The 21,738-nt window shown below is 37.6% G+C and overlaps 1 non-coding gene across 1 annotated transcript; it reads right to left on the reverse strand.

Annotated features, from left to right (window-relative positions):
* Positions 1-20,234: 20,234 nt before the first annotated feature.
* Positions 20,235-20,340, reverse strand: LOC131152489 (small nucleolar RNA R71). Its single transcript, XR_009135988.1, has one exon. It is a non-coding gene; the product is annotated as a small nucleolar RNA R71 (small nucleolar RNA).
* Positions 20,341-21,738: the final 1,398 nt, after the last annotated feature.

Raw genomic sequence — 21,738 nt, forward strand, 5'->3', positions numbered from 1 at the left:
TATTGCTGAATTAACATTGCAATATTTTCATTTCACATATTCACATTTCAATATCAGTATTCTCAACACATTTCATCATTTAAATGATATATTCTCAGTTCATAATTCATCTCATCTCATACTATCATATACATATCTTATTTCACAATTACTCAATATTTCTCAAAACACATTTCCATATTTCACCTTTCTTAATTTTCTCAGAGAATACATTTCTTGCACATTTTACTTTCATCATTTTCCCACTTTTCAATTCTCATATTAAAACACATTTCAGTATCACATATTTCACAGGGTAAATCATTTAACTCAGTTTAAGCATTTCTCAATATAAATCATATGCCACGCAAATTTCATCTGATATTTATATCATAATATATTTCAGGTAAAATAACATACGCCATTTTCACATATTTCTCAACCAGTAATTTTCATAAATAGACTGTTATAATTTATTCCCCTTACCTAGCTTACTGAGAGTCTCGCTAGAATCCCAAATCCTACGCCCTTGGCGCCCAAAATTCAACTCCTGCAATTTGCATTTTCCCCAGGTTAATTAATCTATTTCTCCAAAAATAATATTCATTTGACCTTCCTTAGGCTTCATATACCTTAAATTAATATTTAAACTATTATTTGACGGTCCCACTTAATTTTCTGAATTTTGCCTCCGGGTCCCAAAATTACACCTGCGGCGGCGCTCACCCGGGCCTTAAATTCTAGAAATTTTATTTCAGCCCTAGATGCTCGATATTTTAGAATTTCTAAATTAATTCTAATTAATTAAAAATAAGCCCCTTAATAACCCCCGTACCCCAAATTTGGAGTTTTGGCCCAATACCCCCACGAAAATTTAGTCCCCCTAGACTTGTAGAGAATCATCCCTAGATTCTCGTGGTGGTGTCCGTTCGTCAATTGGCCTTATATTTTGCAAGAAATTAAAGAAAAGGGGGAAATTGGCTTATCCCAGGAGATGCGCCTATGCCGCTCCTAACACCAATCCGCCCTGGTAGAAATGACGGCAGCAGAGAATGGAGTCCAGTGGTATCTTCGGATTTTTGATCAGGTGAAAATCCGTCATGAAATTGAGGAGAGAGGGAGAGAGAATGAAGAGAGAGGGAGAGAACTTGCAGAGCTGCACAAAAGAAGTAAAAGAAAAGAAAAGAAAAGAAAAGAAGAAGAAGAAGAAGAAGAAGAAGAAGAAGAAAGGGTGGGGGGGTTCTTGAACCTTCTAGTATAATAATAATAATAATAATAAAAATAAAATTTAATAAATAATAATAATAATATATTTTATTAATAAAAATAAAAATAGATTTTAATTATTATTATTTTTCTTTTTCTTTTTTTTTAAAATATGATTAATTATTATTACTATTATTTATTTATTTATTTATTTTTTTGGGAATCACTCTACTAATCTTCTATAACCCTTTTTGAGGTTATTACACAACCTGAGTATTTTTTCTTTTTCCTTTTGAGTCCTTAGGTTGTATAGTGTAGAGTATATAGGGGCTACAGTCTTTAGAGTAGGTTATAGGTTAGTTGAGGGTGCAACTAGGGTGCAACTTGGTCGAACTCTGTATGTAGTAACCCGAACCCAGAAAATAAAAAAAAAAAATAAAAGAGAAGGAGAATAAATAAAAGAGAAGGAAGAAAAATTTGAAGGGGCAAACAGCAGAGACTCATCGATGAGCGCAGGTCGAGAGTAGGAAAATTCAGATTTAAGGATTCATCGACGAACCCTTTTGTTGACCTTTTTGAGTCTGATCCCTGTTTTGATAATCCCTGTTTTGATAATGACAAACCACAATATCCCACTTGTGTAACTGAGTGTGAACAGGTTTATATTTCTTTAAGCACTAGTGATGAATGCAAAATGGAAGCCGTAAAGAGCACTGAGAAGAACACCAATAGGCATATTCCATGGAGCATTCAGGAGCAGAAGACACATAGACTTTATTTATTTTCTGGGTTGTAATAGTAATTAGGGTTGAATGTGCATGCATCTTACATGATTTAAATTGAAGTTCTACTTGACCTTAAATTGACCATATGACCTCTAAGTAACATGAAAAACCATTTTCATAAAATGTCTAACTTATACAAAGGTTTTTAAATGGTTTTAAAGTTAAAAGAAGGGAAAAACTAAATTTTTCAAAGGGGTCGGTCAACCGACCAGTCAACCGAACGTTAGAAATGAGCATTTTTATCACTCAATTTGATCTCATATCAAACTATATTCAACATGAAAATTGTGGAATTTTCCCTTAGCTTTCGTTTGATACCAAGAATGTCCAAATTAGAGTTACACAAAGAATGTTATGGCTAAAACACTGAAAGGTGTCCGTAATAGAAAAACTCCCTTTATGTTTCTTCAGTCTCATGGATAGGCATTGTTCTTAATTCAAAACTTCTTATCCTAAAATGTGTTAAACATGAAAGTTGTGGTATTTTCTCTTAAATTTCTATTGATATCAATAACATCCAATTTGGAGTTGTATAGAAAAATTTATGGCCAAATATTGAACAGTGTTTGTGCAGAAAACTCGAGGCCGGTTGACCGAACCTTCACTACAGTCGACCGAAGCTCACAAATTTCAAGCCTCGGTCAACCGAACCTTGAGCTCGGTCGACCAAATTTCTCAGAAAAGCATCCCAATGGTTGAAAAATGGCTAGTTTTCAAGATGAAAATATATTTTAAGGTCCCAACGGCTATACAACGGTCACAAGGGGTTTTTGCTTATAAATACAACCCCAAAACACTTGAAAAATGTTGGAAAATTCCTTTGTTAATTTAGTTTATCATTCTTTGATTCTCCCACACTTCTATACTTCATTTTTTTCTTTAAATTCTCATTTTTCTCCTACTCTTCTTTTATTTGAAAATCATTTTGGGTGAAAATATTCTTGGGGGTTTTATGTAAAGAGGCTTGAGCATATATCATATACATATATATTGTTTGATGGCCTTATTCTTTCATTTGTGATATATTTTCAAAGATTAAAATTTCTCCTATACTCTTGTTTTGAAAACCATTTTTGGGGAAAGTATTTTTGGGGTTATATTTGAAGAGTCTTGAGCATATAACATTCTCTATATGTATATTACTTGAAGGCCTCTCTATTTTTTATGTTTTCAAAGATTAAATTTCTCCCATATTTTTTTATTTGGAAAAATATTTTTTTGGAGAAATTTCTTATGAATAATGTCTTGAAGTCTTGGGATTAATTTTACTAAGGTCAATCATTTTGAAGAAAACTCTAATATTCTCCTACTCCTATCTTGAAATATATTTGTTGGAGAATTTCTTTGGGTTATACAAGAGGGAGTCTTGAGCATATATCAATTTAATATATACTTGCTTGAGAGGCTTCTCCTTTTATTTTATAAAGGTCAATCATTCTAATAGAAAAATCCTAGTTTCTCCTACTTATCTTGAAGTGTATTTTTGGAGAAACTCTTTGGGTTATTCAAGAGCTTTGAGCATATAATCATTAAAATATATTGGCTTGAAAAGCTTCTTGAAAAAGGCTAAAGCATATATTCATTTTTTGCTTGTTAGCCTTTTTAATTTGAATTTGAAAAGGTCAATCATTTTAGAAAAGAAAATCATTTTCCAAACTCTCAAGTTTTACTTGAAAAATTTTTTGGGAGAAAACCCATACTTTACATGAGCTTCATTTCAAAATCATATGAGAGTGCATATTAGATTTTAATGTTGCACATCCATGCTTAGTTTAGAGGCATTTATTTGTACGCAAATTCTATTAAATATATTTGTATTTCAAGCATGGATCGAAGAGGGAGACTCGCCCTGTGAAGATTCCTGGATAGACTTAGACCTGGTTAAGAAAGTCTCGAATTGGTTCAGACCCGGTTAGGAGAACTAGGAGCACCGTCCTGTAAGGTGTGGTAGTTGGTTGGGCTCAGCCCAGTAATTGAGTCGGGGTATTTATCTCCCCATAAGGAGAGGGTGTAATCACTGTCGCTCTACCCATTAAGTGAGCATTAGTGGAATCCTTGGGCTACTGGCTCAAGGCGGGGACGTATGCAGGATTAGCTGAAACCCGATAACAAATGTTGTGTCTCTTTTTCTCTTTACTATTTATCTTTCCCGCACATGTATGTTTAAATTTGATTTATTGTGAATGTTGTGCATGATTTAAATACTTTCAAATATTAATATTCGAATTGGTTATTGCTTAGAAAGACCCTAACTTGTGTTATACTGATTGTGATTTGAAGTCAACCTAGGAAGAAATTTTATACCCAATTCACCCCCCTCTTGGGAATACACCATTCCTATCAATTAGTATCAGAGCTCAGTTGCAATAATCTTAACCGCATTTTCATAAAGATTGTAATGGCTCTTCTTCAGTGTATCCTTGTTTTGGGGTCAATCCTTTGCAAATCCTCCACCACTTTAATTATGCAGATTTTACCATTTGAATATTGAAAATGATTTTTGTAAAATCAATTGATTGGAGGTTTTGGAAAGAGTTTGTAAAAGGATTTTTATCTCAATAAAAATGATTTTAAAAATCCATAGTTTCCCAAGCTTGAATGTGAAATGAATGAGCTTGACATTGGTTTTAACACATATCATTTGAGTGTCATGCATTATTTATTGTGCCTTGTGCTACTAATGTTTTTAAAGAGGTTTATATCTTGTACTAGTAGTGCAAAGGTATTTTGGGAACTTTAAGAAGCGTGGAAAAACCGAGAGAGAGAAGAACACCACTTCAAGGATTTCGGGCTTAAACGATTAAGAAGAGTTAAAATCAAAATAGGTACATCTTCCTCCTTCAACTTTATTAAATATTCTATGCCATGATTCATGTGATATTTTTGCGTGAAATTTTTTATGAATCATGTGATATTAGTATACCATCTTATGAGATGCTACATATGAATATTTCATTTGCTCAAAAGATTTTAGGAAATAATATAAAAGGGGTTATGATACTTTAAATGCTTAAGTAGTGTTTTATGCTTAAAATTTTAAATTTTAATATACACTATTGTTTTATTAAGAACCATAGAAGAGCATGCCAATATAAGAATTTTAGTGAAATATCCAATCTAATAACTTAATATATATATATATATATATATATATATATATATATATCATGATGATTGGTTAGTATTTGATTATATTGGCTATAGCGTGCTTAAATAAATTATCATTTCTTGAATTGAATCTTAGAAGCATGCTTAAGTGAAACTCTCCTCAAGTGGACATATGTGTTCTTATTTCTTAAAGCTATATATATGCTTAAAGTCTTATTTGTTGTCCACCACATTGAATTGAGTTTTAGGGAATCAATCAATACTATGAATCATATATCCCTAAACTCTTCATTGAGCTTAAATGATCAATCATATTCAAATGCATTTAAATTCATCCCCTAGTAGAAAATATTAGTTGTGCCAAATATTGCTAATTGAATATATAATTCTTTGGCTAATGAGTTGAATGAAAAAAGGGAGCAGCATGATTTAAATTTTCATCCAATAAATACTATATTATATTGTGCATACTTTCGATACATCTTATTGCCCTACTTAATTATATTGGATGATTTGCGTGAGCTGAATCCTACTATTCATTCTTTACTTAATGATTACATTATCTGATGGATGGATAATTTATAACAAAAATTGTTATTTGAGCCATATTGGTATGCATGCTTGTTCTGAATGCCAACTGCATGGCTGATGTAGTATTGTGAATTGCACGCTGGTAGTTAACTAAGATCTTGCATGTTGAATTGAATGATCATATAATCACATGTCATCTAGTTAACTGAAATCATGACTGCATAAGACTTATTTTTGAATTCTAAATAGTTTCACAAGTCTTATGTAGTTTCAAATTTGTGACCATGTTAAACATAATATTTTATATTAAGTGGTCATTTACAATGTTATATGTATTTTGCTGAATATTCACTGTTGATGCATGCTTAATGATCATGGCTTGAAATCCATTGCATGCTGGTTGGACAAAATGAATATATTTAATGCATGCAAATTAATTGAATAGACTAGTACATGTTGAGTCCAAAATGCTACACAAATTGATCACATGTACACATTTCATAATCTTAAGATGGACTAATTCATAGACACCATTTGGTCCAAATCTCTAGGTTATAACTTTCACTTATGACCTAAATGGTAAAACATCATCCTTGTAGTCAAACATCTCATATTTTGAAGGTCTATAGACTAGGGAAATTGCATGACTTAGGAGGAGTTTTCATTTTGCACGCACTTATTATGTCTTATTGAGTTGTGTCATCTTTGCATTGAATCCCTATTGCATAATTTTTGAGTATAGCTTTGATTGGTTATCGTGCATTGAATAGATATGCAATATGTCATGCTTGTGTGTTGAACGCCTAATATTTGCTACATGTTGAAATCCTTTGGAGGATGAATATATGATGATTGCACTTTAAATGAACATCATCCTTGTTTGAATATGCACTCATGTATGCATGCAAATATACAGGGGAAGCCTAAGCCCCATCCTCATGAAAAAGATTAAAATCACCTACCTAATGGACTCATGTGCCTCATTATTTTTGTTTTTGAGTCCTGAAGTTTTTCTTGGTACATTGAACATCATATCTAGTCCTTCATTGAATTATACTTCGATATGGATTGTTCTTGGCATGTACAAATACTTTTTAGGACTTTATTTCAATCTTCTGGTGCATGTGTATCCTATAGGATTGATTATACTGTTTGCTTGTTGAAAATGGCCTAATTACCATCTAGTATATTTGCTTAAATTGTTGCTTATATTGTTTAATGAATTTTCACAATTTGTATCAGTATAAGTAGTTAACAACATCTAAGCTCATATTCAAATTGATAGAGGGACCTTTTGAACTTAAATTTCCATCTTGTTGTGCTCACCCATTCTTTTGCTTAGATCTATATTAAATTTTCAGTGGCATATGGATTAAAGTATGAGGATTGTATTGAAAATCTTAAATGAAAATATGTTATTTAGTCACAAGTCAATTTAGGTTTTGCCATATGATCTTGCAATTAAATTGTATGATATTTTTAATCAATATGGTTGCATTTATTTCTAGTTAATTTATGAAATGTTCTGTGCTTGAATGTATAACAGAAAAACTTTGCTTGCTTGAGTTCTTATGTTAAAGTTTATTTTTTAGCAAGCATTATCCCCAGAACTTATTAGTAATATCCAAAAGGGAATTTTTTTTTGGTAAGAATGATCTTATAATTTCTAAATCTTATTTCTTGTCTATAAGCTTAAAATCAATCATGAAAAGTATTACTTAGTTTCAAAAATTTATTTGTGTAGATTTTTAAAAAAGAAGTTTTTAAGGGCTTTGGACTTTAAATAGTATTCTTTTCAAAGAAATTTTGTTTTGGCCCTTTTGTTGATGACAAAAGGGGGGGATGTTTCTTGAGCAAAATTATAAACCCCATTTATCTCTCCACCTTTTGTTATTCAAAATGGAAAATTATAAATGCACAAACTTGAATATTTTGTTAAAATAGCTTCAAACATAAACTACACATTGAACCACGGAGCTTAACTGTCAACTTGAAAATTTGTGAAGTCTTAATGTTTATGTTTGAGCTTTATTGAATATCATTTTGAATTTATGCATATTGTAAGGGGGAGCCTTATCAAGCAATCCCAATTTTGCTTCTGTGTTTGTCATCATAAAAAAGGGGGAGATTGTTGAATTTTTTAAGTCTGATCCCTGTTTTGATAATGACAAACCACAATATCCCACTTGTGTAACTGAATATGAACAAGTTTATATTTATGTAAGCACAAGTGATGAATGCAAAATAGAAGTCGTAAAGAGCACTGAGAAGAACACCAATTGGCGTATTCCATGGAGCATTGAGGAGCAGAAGACACGAAGACTTTATTCTCGTTGACGAGTGTGCTTCTTGGACTCTTCGACGAACCTTTTAGACTCGTCGACGAGAACAATGGTGATAGGAATGGTGTATTCCCAAGTGGGGGCTAAATTGGGTATTTAAAAATTTCTTCCTAGGTTGAGTTCAAATCACAATCAGTATAACACAACTTAGCGTCTTTCTAAGTAATAACCAATTCAAATATTAATATTTTGAAGTATTTAAATCATGCACAACATTCACAATAAATCAAATTTAAACATACATGTGCGGGAAAGATAAATAGTAAAGAGAAAGAGAGACACAACATTTGTTATCGGGGTTCAGCTAATCCTGCCTGCGTTCCCGCCTTGAGCTAGCGGCCCAAGGATTCCACTAATGCTCACTTAATGGGTGGAGCGACACCGATTACACCCTCTCCTTACGAGGCGAGGAATACCCCAACTCAAATTACTGGGCTGAGCCCAACCAACTACCACACCTTACAGGATGGTGCTCTTAGTTCTCCTAACCGGGTCTAAACCAATTCGAGACTTTCTTAACCAGGTCTAAGTCTATGTGGGACTCTTCACAGGGCGAGTCTCCCTCTTTAGGCCACGCCTGGAATAAAAATATATTTAATAGAATTTGCATAAAAACAAATGCTTCTAAACTAAGAAAGGATGTACAACATTAAAATCTAATATGCATTCTCATATGATTTTGAAATGAAGCTCATGTAGAGTATGGGTTTTCTCTCAAAATATTTTTCAAGTAAAACTTGAGAGTTTGGAAAATGATTTTCTTTTCTAAAATGATTGACCTTTTCAAATTCAAATTAAAAGGGCTACCAAGCAAAAAATGAATATATGCTTTAGCCTTTTTCAAGAAACTTTTCAAGCCAATATATATTAATGAATATATGCTCAAAACTCTTGAATAACCCAAAGAGTTTCTCCAAAAATATACTTCAAGATAAGTAGGAGAAACTAGGATTTTGCTATCAAAATGATTGACCTTTATAAAATAAAAGGAGAAGCCTCTCAAGCAAGTATATATATTAAATTGATATATGCTCAAGACTCCCTCTTGTATAACCCAAAGAAATTCTCCAACAAATATATTTCAAGATAGGAGTAGGAGAATATTATGGTTTTCTTCAAAATGATTGACCTTAGTAAAATTAATCCCAAGACTTCAAGACATTATTCACAAGAAATCTCTCCAAAAAAATATTTTTCTAAATAAAAGAATATGGGAGAAAATTAATCTTTGAAAACATGAAAAATAAAGAGGCCTTCAAGCAATATACATATAGAGAATGTTATATGCTCAAGCCTCTTCAAATATAACCCCAAAAATATTTTCCCTAAAAATGGTTTTCAAAACAAGAGTATAGGAGAAATTTTAATCTTTGAAAATATATCACAAATGAAAGAAGAAGGCCATAAAACAATATATATGTATATGATATATGCTAAAGTCTCTTCACATAAAACCCCCAAGAATATTTTCTCCCAAAATGATTTTCAAATAAAGGAAGACTAGGATAAAATGAGAATTTAAAGAACAAATGGGGTGTAGAAGTGTGGTAGAATCAAAGAATGATAAACTAAATTAACAAAGGGATTCTCTAACATTTTTCAAGTGTTTTGGGGTTGTATTTATAGGTAAAAACCCCTTGTGACCATTATATAACCATTGGGACCTTAAAATATATTTTTATTTTGAAAACTAGTCATTTTTTCGGCCGTAGGGACACTTTTCTGAGAAGATCAATCGGCCAAGCTCAAGGTTCGGTCAATCGAGGCTTGAAATCCGTGAGCTTCAGTCGACCGTAGTGAAATCCACAGACATTGCTCAATATTTTGGACATAACTTTTTCTATACAACTCCAAATTGGATATTATTGATATCAATAGAAACCTAATAGAAATTACCACAACTTTCATGTTGAACACATTTTAAGATAAGAAGTCTTGGATTGAAAAAAATGCCCATCAATGATACGGAAGAAACATAAAGGGAGTTTTTCTGTTACGAACACCTTTCAGTGTTTTAGCCATAACGTTTCTTGTGTAACTCCAATTTGGACGTTCTTTGTATCAATTGAAAGCTAAGGGAAAATTCCACAATTTTCATGTTGAATATAGTTTGATATGAGATCAAATTGAGTGAGAAAATTGCTCATTTCTAACGTTTGGTCGACTGGCTGGTTGACTGACCCCTTTGAAAAATTTAGTTTTTGTCTTTTGTTAACTTTAAAACCATTTCAAAACATTTGTATAAGTTAGAAATTTTATGAAAATGGTTTTTCATGTTACTTAGAGGTCCTATGGTCAATCTAAGGTTAGGTAGAGCTTCAATTTAAATCATGTAAGATGCATGCACATTCAACCCTAATTACTATTACAACCCAAGAAATAAATAAAGTTTTCATGTCTTTTGCTCCACAATACTCCATGGAGTACGCCGATTGGTGTTCTTCTCAGTGCTCTTTACGACTTCCATTTTGCATTCATCACTTTTGCTTACAGAAATATAAACTTGTTCATACTCATTATCAAAATAGGGACCAGACTCAAAAAATTCAACAATCTCCCCCTTTTTGATGATAACAAGTTCAACCTTAGAATATTTATCATTTAATATCTCCTAGGCCCACACACTCCCAATAACTATTTTAATATTAAAATATCTTACTTACCCTAGTTTTGGAGTGATGCCCAGGAACTCCAAATCACTATTATGCTCCAATGAACATGGAGAGAGTTGCCCCAAGAACCTCATGGTGGTTTCTGATCATCAAATCAGGCTGAATTCGAGCCAGAATCGAAGAGAGAGAAAGCTTGGGTTGAAACCCTAGAGAGAGAGAGAGAGTGTGTGAGAGAAGAAAACCCAATTCAGCCCCCTCTTGGGAATACACCATTCCTATCACCCTAGAGAGAGCGAGAGAGAGAGTGATAATTTAGGTGCTGTGATTTAATAATTGAGGTCAATTTGGTGTTTGATGTTTAAGTTGGGAATTTAAATGTTAAATTAGTTCCTTGCTTTATAATTATACCAGGTATACTAAGATGTGGAAATTCTAAACTCGCCTCTTTCCTATCTTCAGGATGGAGCCCAGAGGTAAAGACGTGGATGCTGGAAGGGAGAATGAGTTTGGGGCTTCCAGTGGGGATGAGATTCAAATCTCTATATTGCTGCGAGGTTTGGCTTGGCAGGTTAGGAAAGAGATTAGGAGGGACCCCGAGGGATCGAGCTGCCCATATGTGAATTAGGGTTGTTCGATCGATCAATTCACTCGCCTGAAATCCTATACTTTTGTGGGTGGCACTGATCCAATCATTGTTGAAAGTTGGGGGTAAGAGATGGAGAAAATACTAACATTACTGAATTGCACTGAGGAGCATAAGGTTCTTTTCCCCACCTTCAAGCTTATAGGAGAGGCCAAGCGATGGTGGCAAGTGGTGAAGCTTCTAGAAGAGTAGCAGGCAGTACCTAAGATTATGACATGGAGGCATTTCAAGTTGGTCTTCTATGACCGGTACTTCCCCGCCACCATCAGGGATGCGAAGGTGGAGGAATTTTTCAATCTGACTCAGGGGAATGTCACCGTTCAGTTGTACTCTACTAGGTTTGTGGAGCTTTCTCGCTTCGCTCTCTTCATGGTTCCAGATGAATACCAAAAGGCGAGGAGGTTTGAAAGAGGTCTGAAATAGAGGATCCACGAGCATGTGGCATGCTTACAGATACAGGACTTCTCTGAACTAGTGGATAAAGCCACCATTACAGAGTCGAGCTTGCAATGAGGTGCAGGGACATTAGAGCAGAGGAAGAGACCCATGCCTCCCAGCTCCCATACAGATGTCAGATAGGGTTCATAGAGGGGATATAAGGATACTGTGGGTCAGAGGTCAGATAGGGATGATCGAGGATGTCGGGGCGATTTGTCATGCCCCTACTATGCTCAGTGTAATCAAAGGCATTGGGGAGAATGCCGAGGTAGGGGTGTTGTGTGCTATAGGTGCCGAAAATATGACCATATAGCCTGAGATTGCAGGGGACTGCCGAACAACACACCCACTCCTGAGCAAAACTGGAGGAATAATGCGGTGCCTTGCGGCAGACCGACACATGTCTACACACTTGCCCCAATTGAGACAGACACTGCTAAAGGCGTAGGTAATGTGTATATGTTGGGATAAGCGATAGTTTCATTTAATTCTTGGTGATGAAATTGTTCACATGTTAGAATAGATTGAAATGTGTGAAATGTAGTTAGTTAACCTCTAAGTTTATGAAAATGATTGATTAACGAATTTCGAGGACGAAATTTTGTAAGGGGGGAGAATGTAGTAGCCCGAACCCAGAAAATAAAAGGAGAATAAATAAAAGAAAAGGAGAATAAATAAAAGAGAAGGAAGAAAAATTTGAAGGGGCATATAGTAGGGACTTGTCGACGAGTGCCCTGCACTCGTCTTCGAGGAGATCCCGAGAGCAGGAAAATTCAAACTTAAGAATTCACCGACGAACCCCTTGTTTTGGTCAACGAGTGTCCTTCTTGGACTCATCGACGAACCTTTTATACTTGTCGACAAGTACCAGCCTATATAGGCCTTGGGTCACTTTTCTCTATGAAATATTTCTCCTCTCACTCTCTCTCTCTCTAGGGTTTTGGCCCAAACTTTCTCTCTCTTTGATTCTGGCCCGGATTCAACCTGATTCAAAGATTGGAAACCACCACGAGGTTCTTGGGGCGATTCTCTCCAAGTTAATCAGAGCAGAATAATGATTTGGAGTTCCTGGGCATCACTCCAAAACTAGGGTAAGTAAGATATTTTAATATTAAATTAATTATTGGGAGTGTGTGGGCCTAGGAGATGTTAAATGATAAATATTCTAGGGTTGCACTGATTAAGTTAGGATTTGGGAATACATGGTTATGCTTTCTATTCGTTTAGGCAGAACTTCGAGGAACAGGTAAGGGGAATTAATTATACCAACTTTTTATTAGATTTGAGCCGATTAATTTCGAACATATGAGCTATTTATATATAGTATGATTTTTATGAACGGATTAGGCATTTGAAAATGATGGTTTTTGAATATAATTTACATTTGGGAAAAACTGTGTGGCACGAAAATAACTCTTCATAATTATTTGGTTGTGAAAACTAGACGTGAATACTATTGGGTTGTGAATATTGCTTGTGTAATGCCCCAACCTAGGTCTACCAGGGAGCATTGCATCTCTCCTCCTTTGCCTAGACAAGACAACAGGGGGGCGGGGCGGGCCTTATCAGACTAATGACTAGCCCTACAGACCAACACGTGTCCTTTTCAGTGTGTTTTGTCCTCACTCACACACTTCCTGAGAAAACTTCCCAAAAGGTCACCCATCCCAAGATTACTCCAAGCCAAGCACGCTTAACCGTGAAGTTCTTATGGGAAGACTCCCAAAAAGAAAGGTGCACCATATTAATATGAGTAGTAACATCTAATCCTTTTAAGCTTTTCTTCTATGGGGTATCACAATTTGGTTATGAATACTGTTGGGTTGTGAATATTGTCTGCTTGTGAATACTGTCTGGTTGTGAATACTGTGGTGAATTCATGGTTGTATTTGGATGAATGAATGTTGTGGTAAATGCATTGATGTGTTGTGGTTCATGTAAATTGCGATATAACGTTGGTAGTGACATGAGGAGGTCATTATATCGTACTTCATAAAAATCACCATATAATGTTGGCAGTGACATGATGAGGTCGTTATATGGTAATTTATATAAAAGGGGTAAAACGTTGGCAGTGGAATGAGGAGTTCGTTTTACTGATTTACTATGAAGAGGGTTATGAGTGCGAGTGTTATGATTATGGAAGTGTGTGAAGTACACATGTGGTATCCTGTGTGGATGTGAAGCTTGTGCAGTGTCCTATGTGGATGTGAATGAAATGAGTTGTATCTTGTGTGGATGTGCTGTGGCATTGTATATGCAAATTCTGGGATATGTTAGTGTTGAATGTGTGTGAGCTGATGTACATGAATTTTAATTGCATAAATAACTAGGGTGAAGTAAAACTCTCTGTCTGAGGGCTTACTGAGTAAGGTGAGTGCCCTGATAAGTATTAGTTGTAGCCGCACCCGAATTAAATTCGGTAAGGCTACAAACAGTATCAAAGCAAAGGGGCGTTGTATGTATTGGCATGTAATTTCCCCAATCCCCGAGAACCTTCATTGATAAATAATGGTTGCATATGTGTGAGTACAAATTGCTTGTGTTTTGTCAGTTGCAGATGATTATAAATTTTTATGCATAGGTGAACATGGTCTGCATGTGTCTTTTCAGTTGATGTGATTAATGAATATATTTTATATTTACTAAAACTCTTTTACCACACATTGTTATAGTTTATTCCTTCCTTACTAAGAAGCATCTCACCCTAGCAAATTATTTATTTTTGAGGCCCTTCAGGTGAACGAGCTTAGAAAGCTCCAGGGCAAGGTTTAGTTTTGGGTAAATTGGAGTGGGTGTAAGAACAGTTATATATATAGTTTATGTTTTAAATGCTGGTGTTGTAATATGGACTGATGGACACACTTTTTGGGATGTATATAGATTACTTTGGTATTTTATTTGAGGTAGTTATTTATTAATTTCCACTGCGTGATTGATATTATGGTATTAGATACGTGTGAATGGTTTCATAACACCTCAGACCCCACTTGGCGGGTTCGAGGCATTACATTGCTAGTCTTCTGAGCTTCTAAAGTACTAAGAAGTTCAACAAGGGGCGCAACCATCACTTCTTTGGCACGGCCTGGTCGGGAGGTGGTGTCCCTATTTAATTAGGGGGTAACGACCAGCGTGTGGCTAGTGCGACTTGGTCGAAGTTGCACGAAATTGTTTTAAACCCTTTCTTCTCCCGCGACTCTTCAATTCCTATTTTCTTCATTTCTTGGTCGAACCTCGTCACACCTTCCTTTGACCTAGTTGACCAGACTTCCCTCACCTTCTCTGAGTGTCTGGAAACCCTCTAGCCACCTGCCTTAGCACTGGAGACGTCCTTTTTTGTGAGAGCACTTTGTTTGTGCATCTAGGGTTTTGCCTTATACCTTCTCCAGCAGCCGTGACGCTTCATTTCCCCCTCCAGCACTGGCACCCCTTCATCTTCCTTTTATTTCATCTCCCATCTCACTTACATAGCCCTTCATTTAGCTAATTACTTTCATTCTCCCTTCACCAAACAATGCCTCACCATTCTAACTCTAGGGCTGCCTCAAAGTGACCCCAATCTTCTCATTCCGCAGCCAAGCGGAAGCGAGTACAGAGTTAGCTGAGAGATGAGCCATCATCTGGGTCTCAGCATATGCCACCTGCACCAGCACCGTCAAGGGGCTGGGTAGCCCAGGCAGAGCCAGAGAAGGAGAGGAAAGGGAAGTTCATTCAGAGGATGACCTTGGACGACTACGATTTTAGGCCAATGTACATGTTTCGGCTGGATGTGACGTAGTTCCACGAACAGAAGAAGTAGAGCGTTGAAATCCTCAAAATGGAAATTTGACCATTATACGACCTCGCCTACCGCCTCCTATCATCCCAAATTGATTCGGGAATTCTATCGACACATGCACTATGATCCGCATATGGGTGTGTGGTCCACATCAGTATAGGGCATTGGGTTTGATCTGACGCTAGCCCAGATCGATAGGGTGTGGTCCTATCCTGAGGCCGACATAATAACGTGGGAAGCACTGGACTCCTTATATGTACATTATATCATCTGACAGATGTTCCATGACCAGTATTATGATGGAGGTAATATAGTGCGAGGCACGTGCACAACTCGGAGCAGGGTAGCAGACTACCTGCTCCTCTGAGACTTGATCCTCTAGTGCAACATTTGCGCATCCAACCACCATTCAGAGCAGTGTGGCATCCACTTACAGGCTCTATATGCTGTACACAAAAATATGAAGATGGATATTCCTCAGATGATCATGGATGAGATGATCACGTTCTATATAAAGAACGTGAACCACCTAAAGCTGAGGAAGTCGACGCCGAAGGCTGGGCATGGTCAAACTACTAGTGAGCTGAGGAGGCCCCTCATTCTGTACCCCTAGCTTATCATGGCCATCTTGATGCATCTGAAGATCAACTTGGGCAACCCAGATGTGCACTTACTCATTGACGAGGTCACCACCGAGAGGACGGGGCGCTAGAGCTTGCAGTTGGTAGCCATGGTTCAGTTGCAAGTTAACCAGTGGGCCCCTTTTGAGGGTGCTGAGGTTTGAACTCTTGGTGCCAGATTTCTTTCATGACCATGAGGATATGCCTATATGACTCCCAATGCCGGCACCCCGATGATCTCCGAAGAAGAAGAGGAGGACGACAGTTGAGCCCTTTACTTCAGCAGCGACATATTTAAAGGCAGTTCCTCTAGCGATGACCCCTCCTCCCCCAGTGTCCAACACTGTGCCTTAGGTAGGGGATGAATTGGGCAACCTGCACTATGATTTCAAGGCATTGAGGTCCAAAGTGCACCATGAGCTGGCAAAGACCAGGGCGACTATCTATCAGGGGTTTAGGGCATTAGTCGAGGCACCTAGAGTCTATTCCCTAGCGAGTCGGTGACATTTACCTTTTTGGGATTTGTAGCCCCTGCCACAACCCGTGGGCCCTCCATACCTTCAGCTTCCCCATCTCTAGTTGTGCATTCTCTTGCCCGTCCATCTCCGCCTCCTCAAGCTACTCCACCGGCAAGCTTGGTGATTATGATTAAGGTTGAATCTTCCAGTGAGGAGAAAGAGGAGACCCCTCTTATAGAGATCCCACCACCAGCTGCCACTGCAGGCAAGGCTCAGTCCTATACACATTCTATTGAGGTACCCACTATTACAGAGCCGGCCACTAAGTCATCAGCTCGTCCGACACCTACCTCGCCGGTCTCGGCTATGACCACAACCTTGATTCTGCTAGTAGACATACCGATGGCTTTAGTGCCTCTTCAGGTTTGACCACTTTGCTCCTTATCCCCATAATATCCTCCCTCTCATACATCACTTAGTGGATGAGGGGACTTTTCCTGGGGACATTCTCGAGCCATCTATCTCATCTGCGCCCCCTCCACCAATGGCACTTGCGCCGGTCCCATAGGCTCCTGCTCATGAGCCATTTCCTGCTCTCATTTCACCTGATTCACTAGCCGTATTTGGAAATATTTCTGAGGAGGAGGAGGTTGCATCGACCCTGCACCATGGCACAACTCTCCATTCTGATGAGGGTACTCCCTCTGATGCATCAAGTGACTTATGGGGCGGCGACTCTGATTACGACACCTGAGGGTCCACTGAGGAGGACTAGGATTAGGCTAGGGGTAGTTCTTAGGATCTTTTGATGCACTCTCTATATGTGTCGACTATTTTTTCTTTTTCTTTTCTTTTCTTTTCTTTTATTTGTATGTGTTTTTTTTTGGTATCCCACCATGCTTTTAAAGGGTTGTACTTGTGCTTTGCTATTTCTACCTACATTGTATGGCCTATTAAATTAATGAAAATACATGGTTCTTTTGTTTCTGTTGTCTATTTTGCTTCGGTGTATACATGCGTGTTTTTTCTATTTCTAGATTTTAGGTGCTTACGCACACTACTTGATTTCATTCCACCATACAATGTTTCCTTCACATACTTTCCAAGCTTTTTCTCTTCATACTTCAGTAGGGACACTGAATTTTTAAGTTGGGGATAGGGGGTAGGAAAACACTGCACAACACATTTTAAGCACAAAAATGACTTGATTTTCAAAATTTTCAATGACATTATCTGTTCATGCCATGATGACACTGTGTATGCCCTTTGCATACTTCTATATCATCTACATGTTACATGCGTAAGCTTATCATTTAGATGACTTTGTTATGCTCACTAACAAAGTAGTGAGTTGCTTGTACGTAGTTTCACAGGATAGAACCAATGTATTACTCTCTCACTCTATGAGGGTTGACTAATTATTCATTCGTTTTAATATTATTGTTTAAAGTCTTGTATTCACTTGGTACTTCACAAGTCTAGGACTGATGAGTCCCTAAAATGCATGGTTTTAGACCCTCATTTACCTTTATTCATCCTTGTTTTATTATGTAATTACTCAAAGTTATCATTGTTCAAATCTATGCAAGGTTTGTTCATCTTTTTAGGAAAAACAGGTTAAAACCAAGGAATTAGGCGTATGAGAAGCTAACAGAGAATTTGGGGACACGCAAGGCTCAAATCAGATGCTCAACCAAACTCCTGAAGCTTCAGATCATCACAGGAAAAGAATAATTTGCTCAACAAAGTGGTGCGACTAGCAACTCAAGGGGCGACCAAGTCCTCACTCGCAGAATCCAAGGTTTAGACTGAGGAAGAATTGCTGCAAGGTTTGACTAAGCCCTCGATCAAGTGACTCTCAAGGGGCAACCACGTTGAGATACCAAGGCAGGGCTGAGATCAGAAATACTGAAAGCTTTGACGATGCGCTTGACCTTAGAGGCCTTGAGGTGCGACTATGTCAAGTTCGTGAGATTCCATAAAGTTCAAGATCCTACAAGCCTTGACCATCAACTCAACTAGCAAGACCCCATGGCATGACTGAGTCGACCAGATTCAAATCCTTGCTTTCCTAGGAGAATCAACTAGGGCACAAACAAGGAAGACATGCGAGCGACTTGGTCGAAAACGATGATCTTTTATGCGAGATATGCTGCAAACTTTCCTAAACTGTGAAACAAACTTTGTAAAACCTAAAGCCTATAAGATATCTCTACGAACATGAGATATAAGTTCCTATTTGGCATCTCTTAGGTTAGCGAGATACCTAAGACGTCATTGAGAGCCAAGTTAAAGTAGTAGATTAGATTTCAATTCCTGTTTCAGTTTGTGCATTAAGTGTCCGACGGCTTGTGACAACCGGCGGCGTTCGTGTATCTTCTGTTTATATTACATAATCATTCTCTTGTATCTTCTGAATACAAAAGGGATGACCTTTTTACTTGCTTTCTTTTTTATTGCTATGATTTACTACTTTCCTTTACCGCTTTGTGTGTGATGAAGTGTTGAGTGACAGGTTAGATTTACTACTGAGTCCATCGATTTACGGCTAGGTTATGGACACTACAGAGGTTCTCGTGATCATTAAGATAGGGTATACTTCGGTTTCTGACTGTGCTCCGAATGGTTGGTGCACCCTTGCGACCCTATGCACTCGAATGGTCCTCTTCCAATTAGCCTAATGGGGTTATCTGAAAAAACTTAGTTATTGCACACGACATCCTCAGTCCGATTCGTCTCTGAGTATTGCTTTGTAGGAGTAGGGTAAGTGAGATTTATATACTTTCATTTATATGCTTTCTAGTAGATTGTTAGAAAACCTCCATTGCAAAATATCATATTTTATCTTTCTTTTTACACAAGTATTTAATAAACTAATTAAGAAAAAGTTCACAATTGCATGGTTTAGTCCCTGTGGATCGACACCCAACATCCCCACTTTCTACTGAACTTGGGAATAGTTAAGTTTTATAAATACTTTTTTTTGGTAGTTAAGGACCTAAGCTTTGGTGAGCCTAGAAAATTTTGGCGCCGTTGCCGAGGACTAGGGTACGGTTGTTTGCCAATTTCTCTCATAGGATATTATTGCTTTGTCTGTATATATTTTTGTTTTTATATTTTATTGGTTATATATTGAAGTTTGAATCTCTATGCTTAAAAGTGTATATGTTTGGTCTGCATTCTTTGGAACTTGAGATATTTCCCATAGATCTTGAGATTGAAAAATCCTGTAGGTCCCTTCAGAAACCTATCTCTAATCCAAAGAAAGATGAGACGTCCGAACTGAAAGCCATGGCCGAAAATAACCCACCAGTTCCTACTGAACAAATCTCGGAACCCTGAGCTCCCTGCCTACCTGTGGTAGGAGAGCAACCCCTTCGTCCTCTTAGGGACTTTGTGCCTAATGCATACCTCCTCGCTGTCTTGCGTCTAGATCCTGAATGTTCAGGCGGCACAATTATAGATTAATACTTCGATCATCTTGATGCTACCCACCTTTAATAGGAACTCCACTGAAAAATCCTTATCAACATCTGGATAAGTTCTTGGAGATTTGCTCCACCATCCGTATACCTAGTTTTCATGATGATGCCCTTCGCCTTAAGCTTTTTCCATTCTCTCTAAAGGATAAGGCCAAATATTGGCTGACATCCTTAGAGCCAAACTTGGTGACCAACTGAGCCATTATGTAGCATGAATTCTTGAAAAAGTACTCCCAATTGGGAAAACTAACCAGTTGTGAAGGAAAATCACAAGTTTCACATAGACGGATAAGGAACTTTTCTTTGAAATATGGGAGCATTTTAGGGACCTACTTCATAAATTTCCACATCATTAGGTCCCCAAGTGGTAATTAGTACAAACCTTTTACAAAGAGTTAGCTGAGAGAGATAGGTGCATGGTTGATGCCTCATGCAGAGGTACTTTCCTCACAAAGCACGAGAATGAGGCATGGGTTCTCTTCGAGAACCTAGCTGAGAATTCTCAACAACATATGATTGCTACTCGTAGACCCCCCAACTCATCCACTTCTAAACCTAAGGGATTTTACGAGTTGGCTGCGAGCCATGACCTAGCCCCTACCCTGCACTTCATATCCAAAAAGTTAGATCAATGCTTGTCCTTAGGACCCCTATCACATACAATGACATGTGCAGAGGTTTGTGCAATCTGATTTGATCCTTTCCCATACATGTTATAATTGCCCACACGCACCTTCCTAGCCTCAGCTTGTGCAAGAGGAAGTGAAGGTCACCCACAATTGGCATGATAGGCTGTCCAATGACTCTTATTCTAATACCTACAATCTTGGGTGGAAACAACATCCCAAATTTTATTGGAGGCCGCAAGCTCTTGTTTTTCAATCCCAAAGACCTCCACAAGCCCCTAATGCTCCACCTCCTTGTCGATACCAAAATTTGCAAAATCATCCTGATTCAACCCCCAGATCTTCAACCTTTTAGCAGTTGTCTCCATCTCAGCCTAAGTATGACACATTTCAAGAGACGGTGTTGAAAGCCCTTAAAAGAATTGAGGCTAACAGTAAAATATATTGGCAACTCCTTCATTCCCACTCCCAGTCCATCACAAAGTTAGAAGCCACTCTAGGGCAACTAGCTACCTCTTTAAGTCGGAGAGATGAAGGAAAATTGCCAATTTAGACCTTAGCGAAACCAAAGGGACAATATGGGGTGGAATGTGAAACAGATGCTAGTCCCTTATCATACCATGAGCAAGCCCAAGCGGTGACCACTCTCCAAAGTGGAAGGATAACAAATAATGAAATCGAGGAGCAATTGAGTGAGAGAGAGAATGAGGAAGAAAATAGGGTAGTACCCAACGCTGATTCTTGCACCTTATCTTCCTCTAGTTTAGAACATAAGCCCCTTAACCCCACACCTGCCACTGGAAGGACTAAACCTCATTTCACCCCTCATAGGCCATTTCAAGTCCATCAAGTAACACATTCTGCAAATCCTCTTGCACCTTCCATATTTAGGAAAGAGGCCTTAACCAAGTCCATTTGGGACATGCTTAAACAAGTAAAGGTTGACAAGCCTCTCCAAGAGGGCACCAAGTAATCACCTGCGTTCAAAGAGTTCCTTAATGACTTATCAATGCAGGAACAAGGGTTTGGGGAGCATATGGATGGATTAGTTAAGCAGGCCGAGCACATGAGCTCAATAATGTTAGGGTACCTCGTTCCTAAGCTAAAAGACCCCGATTCACTCATTATCT

The sequence above is a fragment of the Malania oleifera genome, chromosome 3, assembly GCF_029873635.1.
Source record: "Malania oleifera isolate guangnan ecotype guangnan chromosome 3, ASM2987363v1, whole genome shotgun sequence".
NCBI classification, from domain to species: Eukaryota; Viridiplantae; Streptophyta; class Magnoliopsida; order Santalales; family Ximeniaceae; genus Malania; species Malania oleifera.